Raw genomic sequence first — 8,695 nt, 5'->3', positions numbered from 1 at the left:
TTAGTAACCACTTAACTGCCAACTGTGTGCCAGGTACTAAACTAAACACTAGGTATGTGACCTTGAACAAGATAAAAATGGCCTCCATCTGGCATCACATTACCTGACTTCTAACTATACTACAAGGCTACAGTAACCAAAACAGCATGGCACTAGTACCAAAACAGATATATAGACCAATGGAACAGAACAGAGGCCTCAGAAATAACACCACACGTCTACAACAATCTGATCTTTGAAAAATCTGACAAAAACAAGCAATGGAGAAAGGATTCCCTATTTAATAAATGGTGCTGGGAAAACTGTCTAGCTATATGTAGAAAACTGAAACTGGACCCCTTCCTTACACCTTATACAAAAATTAACTCAAGATGTATTAAAGACTTAAATGTAAGAGCTAAAACCATAAAAACCCTAGAAGAAAACCTAGGCAATGCCATTCAGGACATAGGCATAGGCAAAGACTTCATGACTAAAACACAAAAAGCAACGGCAACAAAAGCCAAAATTGACAAATGGGATCTAATTAAACTAAAGAGCTTGTGTACAGCAAAAGAAACTATCATCAGAGTGAACAGGCAACCTACAGAATGGGAGAAAATTTTTGCAATCTATCCATCTGACAAAGGGTTAATATCCAGAATCTACAAAGAACTTAAACAAATTTACAAGAAAAAAACAAACAACCCCATCAAAAACTGGGTGAAGGATATGAACAGACACTTCTCAAAAGAAGACATTTTTGCAGCCAACAAACATATGAAAAAAAGCTCATCATCACTGGTCATTAGAGAAATACAAATCAGGGAGGGTCCAGCAAGATGGCCGAATAGGAACAGCTCCAGTCTGCAGCTCCCAGTGAGATCCATGCAGAAAGCAGGTGATTTCTGCATTTCCAACTGAGGTACCTGGTTTGACTCATTGGGACTGGCTGGACAGTGGGTGCAACCCATGGAGGGCAAGCCGAAGCAGGGCAGGGCGTCACCTCACCCAAGAAGTGCAAGGGGTTGGGGGATTTCCCTTTCCTAGCTAAGGAAAGCTATGAGAGGCTGTACCAGGAGGAATGGTACACTCCTGCCCAGATACTGCTCTTTTCCCATGGTCTTAACAACCAGCAGACTAGGAGATTCCATCCAGTGCCTGGCTTGGTGGTCCCATGCCCACGGAGCCCAGCAAACTAAGATCCATTGGCTTGAAATTCTTTCTGCTAGTGAAGCAGTCTGGGATTGACCTGGGACACTGGAGCTTGGTGGGGGAGGGGCATCTGCCATTGCTGAGGCTTGAGTAGGCAGTTTTATGCTCACAGTATAAACAAAGCCATGGAGAAGTTCAAACTGGGTGGAGCCCACCACAGCTCAGCAAAGCCGACTGCCCCTCTAGATTCCACTTCTGTGTGCAGGGCATCTTTGAACAAAAGGCAGCAGCCCCAGTCAGGGACTTATAGATAAAACCCCCACCTCCCAGGGACAGAGCACCTGGGGGAAGGGGCAGCTGTGGGCACAGCTTCAGCAGACTTAAATGTCCTTGCCTGACAGCTCTGAAGAGAGCAGTGGTTCTCCCACACAGCATTCAAGCCCTGATAATGGACAGACTGCCTCCTCAAGTGGGTCCCTGACCCCCGTGTAGCCTGACTGGGAGACACCTCCAAGTAGGGGCCAACAGACACCTCATACAGGAGAGCTCTGGCTGGCATCTTGTGGGTGCCCCTCTGGGACGAAGCTTCAAGAGGAAGGGTCAGGCAACAATAGTTGCTGTTCTGCAGCCTCTGCTGGTGATACCCAGGCAAATAGGCTCTGGAGTGCACCTCCAGCAAACTCCAACAGACCTGCAGCTGAGGGGCCTGAGTGTTAGAAGGAAAAGTAACAAACAGAAAGGAATAGCATCAACATCAACGAAAAGGACATCCACACCAAAACCCCATCCATAAGTCACCAACATCAAAGACCAAAGGTAGATAATACCACAAACATGGGGACAAACCAGCACAAAAAGGCTGAAAATTCCAAAAACCAGAACACCTCTTCTCCTCCAAAGGATCACAACTCTTTGCCAGCAAGGGAACAAAACTAGACAGAGAGAGTTTGATGAGTTGACAAAAGTAGGCTTCAGTAGGTGGGTAATAACAAACTCCTCCGAGCTAAAGGAGTATGTTCTAACCCAAAGCAAGGAAGCTAAGAACCTTGAAAAAAGGTTAGGCGAATGGCTAACTAGAATAATCAGTGCAGACAAGGTCAGGAGATTGAGACCATCCTGGCTAACACAGTGAAACCCCATCTCTACTAAAAATAGAAAAAATTAGCCAGGCGTGGTGGCAGGCGCCTGTAGTCCCAGTTACTTGAGAGACTGAGGCAGGAGAATGGTGTGAACCCAGGAGGCGGAGCTTGCAGTGAGCCGAGTTCATGCCACTGCACTCCAGCCTGGGTGACAGAGTGAGATTCCATCTCAAAAAAAAAAAAGAAGAATAACCAGTGCAGAGAAGAACATAAAAGACTTGATGGAGCTGAAAACCATGGCATGAGAACTTCATGAAGCATATATAAGTTTCAATAGCCAAATCGATCAAGTGGAAGAAAGGATATCAGTGACTGAACATCAACTTAATGAAATAAAGTGAGAAGACAAGATTAAAGGAAAAATAGTGAAAATAAATGAACAAATCCTCCAAGAAATATGGGACTACATGAAAAGACCAAATCCGTTTGATTGGTATACCTGAAAGTGATGGGGAGAATGGAACCAAGTTGGAAAACACTCTTCAGGATATTATCCAGGAGAACTTCCCCAACCTACCAAGGCAGGCCAACATTCAAATTCAGGAAATACGGAGAACACCACAAAGATATTCCTCAAAAAAGAGCAACCCCAAGACACATAATAGTCAGATTCACCAAGGTCGAAATGAAGGAAAAAATGGTAAGGGCAGCCAGAGAGAAAGGTCAGGTTACCCACAAAGGGAAGCCCATTAGAATAACAGCTGATCTCTCAGCAGAAACCCTACAAGCCAGAAGAGAGTGGGGGCCAATATTCAACATTCTTAAAGAAAAGAATTTTCAACCCAGAATTTCATATCCAGCCAAACCAAGCTTCATAAATGAAGGAGAAATAAAATCCTTTACAGACAAGCAAATGCTGAGAGATTTTGTCACCACCGGACCTGCCTTACAAGAGCTCCTGAAGGAAGTACTAAACATGGAAAGGAACAACCGGTACCACCCACTGCAAAAACATGCCAAACTGTAAAGACCATCGATGCTAGGAAGGAACTGCATCAACTAATGTGCAAAATAACCAGCTAACATTATAATGACAGGATCAAATTTACACATAACAATGTTAACTTTAAATGTAAATGGGCTAAATGCCCCAATTAAAAGACACAGACTGGCAAACTGGATAAAGAGTAAAGACCAGTTGGCGTGCTGTATTCAGGAGACCCATCTCACAGGCAAAGACACACATAGGCTCAAAATAAAGGGATGGAGGAAGATTTATCAAGCAAATGGAAAGCAAAAAAAAAAAAAAAAAAAAAAAGCAGGGGTTGCAATCCTAGTCTCTGATAAAACAGACTTTAAACCAACAAAGGTCAAAAGAGACAAAGAAGGGCATCACATAATGGTAAAAGGATCAATTCAACAAGAAGAGCTAACTATCCTAAATATATATGCACCCAATACAGGAGCATCCAGATTCATAAAGCAAGTTCTTAGAGACCTACAAAGAGACTTAGACTCCCACACAATAATAGTGGCAGACTTTAACATCCCGCTGTTAATGTTAGACAGATCAATGAGACAGAAAATTAACAAGGATGTCCAGGACTTGAACTCAACTCTGGACAGGGTGGACCTAATAGACAGCTACGGAACTCTCCACCCCAAATGTAAATTAAAAAAAAAAAACTCTCCACCCCAAATCAAAAGAATATTCTCAGCACCACATCACACTTATTCTAAAATTGACCACATAATTGGAAGTAAAACACTCCTCAGCAAATGTAAAAGAACAGAAATCACAACAACCTATCTCTCAGACCATAGTGCAATCAAATTAGAACTCAGGATTAAGAAACTCACTCAAAACTACACAACAACATGGAAACTGAACAACCTGCTCCTGAAAAACTACTGGGTAAATACCAAAATGAAGACAGAAATAAAGATGTTCTTTGAAACCAATGAGAACAAAGACACAACATACCAGAATCTCTGGGACACATGTAAAACAATGTGTAGAGGGAAATTTATAGCACTAAATGCCCACAAGAGAAAGCAGGAAAGATCTAAAATCGACACCCTAACATCACAATTAAAAGAACTAGAGAAGCAAGAGCAAACAAATTCAAAAGCCAGCAGAAGACAAGAAATAACTAAGATCAGAGCAGAACTGAAGGAGATAGAGACACAAGAAAACCCTTCAAAAAGTCAATGAATCCAGGAGCTGTTTTTCTGAAAAGGTCAACAAAATATAGACCGCTAGCCAGACTAATAAAGAAGAAAAGAGAGAAGAATCAAATAGATGCAATAAAAAATGATAAAGGGGATATCACCACTGATCCCACAGAAATACAAACTACCATCAAAGAATACTATAAATACCTCTGTGCAAATAAACTAGAAAATCTAGAAGAAATGGACAAATTTCTGGACACACACACCCTCCCAAGACTAAACCAGGAAGAAGTTGAATCTCTGAATAGGCCAATAACAAGTTCTGAAATTGAGGCAGTAATTAATAGCCTTCCAACAAAAAAAAAGTCCAAGACCAGATGGATTCACACCCGAATTCTACCAGAGGTACAAACAGGAGCTGGTGCCATTCCTTCTGAAACTATTCCAAACAATAGAAAAAGAGGGAATCCTCCCTAACTCATTTTATGAGACCAGCGTCATCCTGTCACAAAAATCTGGCAGAGACACACACAAGAAAAGAAAATTTTAGGCCAATATCCCAGATGAACATCAAAGCAAAAATCCTCAATAAAATACTGGCAAACCAAATCCAGCAGCACATCAAAAAGCTTATCCATCACAATCAAGTTGCCTTCATCCCTGGTATGCAAGGCTAGTTCAACATATGCAAATCAATAAATGAGAAATGCAAATCAAAACTGCAATGAGATACCATCTCACACCAGTTAGAAAGGCTATCATTAAAAAGTCAAGAAATAACAGATGCTGGAGAAAATGTGGCAAAATAGGAACACTTTTAGACTGTTGGTGGGAGTGTAAACTAGTTCAATCATTGTGGAAGACAGTGTGGCAATTCCTCAAGGATCTACAACTGGAAATACCATTTGACCCAGCAATCCCATTACTGGGTATATACCCAAAGGATTAAAGTCATTCTTCTATAAAGACACATGCACATGTATGTTTATTGTGGCACTATTCACAGTAGCAAAGACTTGGAACCAACCCAAATGCCCATCAATGATACATTGGATAAAGAAAATGTGTCACATATATACCATGGAACACTATGCAGCCATAAAAAAGGATGAGTTCATGTCCTTTGCAGGGACATGGAGGAAGCTGGAAACCATCATTCTCAACAAACTAACACAAGAAAAGAAAACCAAACACCACATGTTCTCACTCATAAGGGAGAGTAGAACAATGAGAACACATGGACACCTAGAGGGGAACATCACACACTGGGGCCTGTGAGGGGGTGGGGGTTTAGGGGAGGGATAGCATTAGGAGAAATACCTAATGTAGATTACTGGTTGATGGGTGCAGCAAACCACCATGGCATGTGTATACCTATGTAACAAACCTTCACATTCTGCACATGCACCCCAGAACTTAAAGTATAATAAAAAAAAATGGCCTCCATCCTGAAAGGGATAACAGATCATGGGGATAACAGACAGTAAGCAAATATATAATAGATCCAAGTAGGTACACACAAATAAATATATGATTACATCTTGTGATAAGTGCTATGAAGGAGGGCTTTGGAGATATTGGTCATGTCTTTGAAGATGCCAAGCTTGTACCACCTCAGGGTCTTAATGCTTGCTGTTCTCTCCTTGGAGTTCTCTTCTTCCAAGTCTTAGTCTAGCTAGCTTCCTCTCACCATTCATATCTACACTATAATCTTATCTCTTCAAAGAGGCTTTCCCTAATTTTCCTGCTTAAAATTGTTCCCTGTCTCCCCACCAGCATTCATTCTGTTCTGTTGCCCTTTGTTTTCTCAAAGCACTGATCACAATTGGAAAATACATTATTTCTATACAGGTTTTTTTTTTTTGTACAGCTCCCCCACTAGAGTCTAAGTTCAATGAAAGCATGGATTGTGTCCCTTTTCATCACTACTGTATTCCTATCACTCAGAATAATGCCTAATACAAAATACTCCAAATATTTGACAAACGAATGAAGAAACAACTAGAGAATGGCAAGGAGAAGCCTATCTAAATAGGGTGACCAGGAAGGCTACTCTTAGGTAGTGACTTTTTGTTTTGCTTTCATCTTTTTAAATTTACAAATAATAATAAACTGCAACAATAACTTCTTACCGGGTGTGGGTACACAAGAATAGAGTGATTCTCAACCTATAACATGCTCTTTTAGGGACTCATGTAACTGAGTGTCAGGAGACATCAATAAAGTGGATTGATACTCAACATCCATTCTATCTTCCTTAGATGACCTTCTTGTGTTATAGAAACAGAACATCTATTAAACTATATTTCCTAGACTTATAAGGCTAGGACAATGCCTCTGTTTTTCTTCCTCAGCTTTTTGTTGCGCAGACATAGCTTTGAAGGAGGCAGAGTTGGATTTAATCAGTGTTAGTATTTCAGAAATAGAATTCATCTTTCAGAAATATAATCCACAGACATTGGTGACTTGACTGCATATAGGAGATGAGGAAGAGGGACTATGATGAGTTAAAAGTGTCTTAGTGGTAGACTGAAATTCAAAAATGAAGAAGGAAGTTTGGAGAGGAAGATAACTAATTCAGTCTTGAATGAATTTAAGCTGCCTGAAAGTCATCCAAGGACAACTTTGTAGGCAGTCAGAAATACAAGACTGAAGCAATGGAGCATAGTTGGGGTTGGAGACAGATTTGGAAGCCACATGCATTTGGGTGGAAGCTGAAGCCGTGAGATTGGTGAGATCACCCAGGAAGTGTGTGAACTGTGAAAAGAGAGGATATGTAGGGAGCTCCAGGCAATTGCCACTGAGAAGCAGAATCCAAGAGACAACAAAAAAGAGGGGGTGAGTTGGGGGCAGGAACTGATAGAGAGGTAGGAAAACCAACAGATCCCAGCGTCATAACATCTCAAAAAAAAAAAAAATTTCATGAAAGTGGAAGTGATGACAAATTCTGTATAAAACTTCAGATCCATTTTTGGTAACTAGAAGGTCATGCATGACCATAAGATGAGCAATTTTAACCTTGAATTTCATGTTACAAGATTGTACCACCACTACTCTTCCTGTTGCAGTCATCTGTTATCCTCAGGGCACCACCTCCTATTCCTTGAAGAGTTTAGCTTCTGGTTGACTCTTACATTCTTCAACACCACTCCATAATTCTTTCTATGTAGATGATCTTCCCATTAGCCCAGCTTTTCTGATCCTTGACCTCCTCTCCTCCAATGATGCTGTCCTCTACCTTTTTGAGTCTTTTAGCCTTTCAGCCTTTCACTTCCATAGTCATACCCTAGTACCAAAAGCTATAACCCTTCTATAATCTTAATTTCAAGCACCCCACTGTCTCTACTCACTACCTTATATCTTTTTTTTCATTTCCTCTTGTGCCCCAACTCCAACAATCCTTTAACTTCCATCCTCTGGCCTACAATCCATTGATCCAACCACTATTCACTATCCCTCACACCCCTTGTGCCATCACTTTCCTCCTTATTCAGCTTAAATAAAAGTCATTCTCACCACTTTCTTTCATACAAAGCAGTTGACTCCGTTGTCCCTCAATTTTATGTTGTAACTGCCAGGCCAAATAATAATAATAATAATAATAATAAATACTACTTAAATCCAACTGTTTGGCTCAATCATGCCTGAATTTGCACAACTAAAGGTAGTTAGAGAAAAGCATACAACCATGTTGACTAGTCTTACTGAAAGTTATGATCCATAATCTCAATGCTGACAGATAATTATACTTTATTTCCTTAGTTCATTCTCTCACTCCCCAAGACAACTAGCAGAGAGGTAATGAGAGCATGAACCTTCCAATACTTCTACCCCCATCCTCACTCCCAGTTTCCTTATTGATAAAATAGAAGCCATCTGAAGAATATGTCTATGCACTTCCACCATAACATTTACCACCTGCCTACATCTATACCCTACCCTGTCTTCTCTTCTGTTACTATGGATGAATTAACTGTGCTTCTAGTAAAGGACAATTCCTCTACTAGAACGCACCTCTTCTCACCTACTTAAGGACATCACTCCAGCAATTCTACCCTTTCCCCGCTTTGACAAAATTTCCTCTTTACTGGATCTTTCCCATCAAATTACAAACATGCTTTTATTTCTCTCATCTAATAAACAAAATTCTCTTGAGCCCACTTCTCTCTCTCTAGCTACTGCCCCATTTTTTTCCGTCCTTTACAGAAAAATTCCTATTTCTTTCCTCCTACTATTTTTACCCACTGAAACACTCAATCCTCAAATTAACTGACCTATCAGCAACATTTGCCATAGTCAATTCCTTC

This window comes from Symphalangus syndactylus, chromosome 12 (genome assembly GCF_028878055.3).
Source record: "Symphalangus syndactylus isolate Jambi chromosome 12, NHGRI_mSymSyn1-v2.1_pri, whole genome shotgun sequence".
In the NCBI taxonomy this organism is placed as follows: domain Eukaryota; kingdom Metazoa; phylum Chordata; class Mammalia; order Primates; family Hylobatidae; genus Symphalangus; species Symphalangus syndactylus.
The sequence above is the reverse complement of the archived record's forward strand: the minus strand, read 5'-3'. Positions refer to the sequence as shown.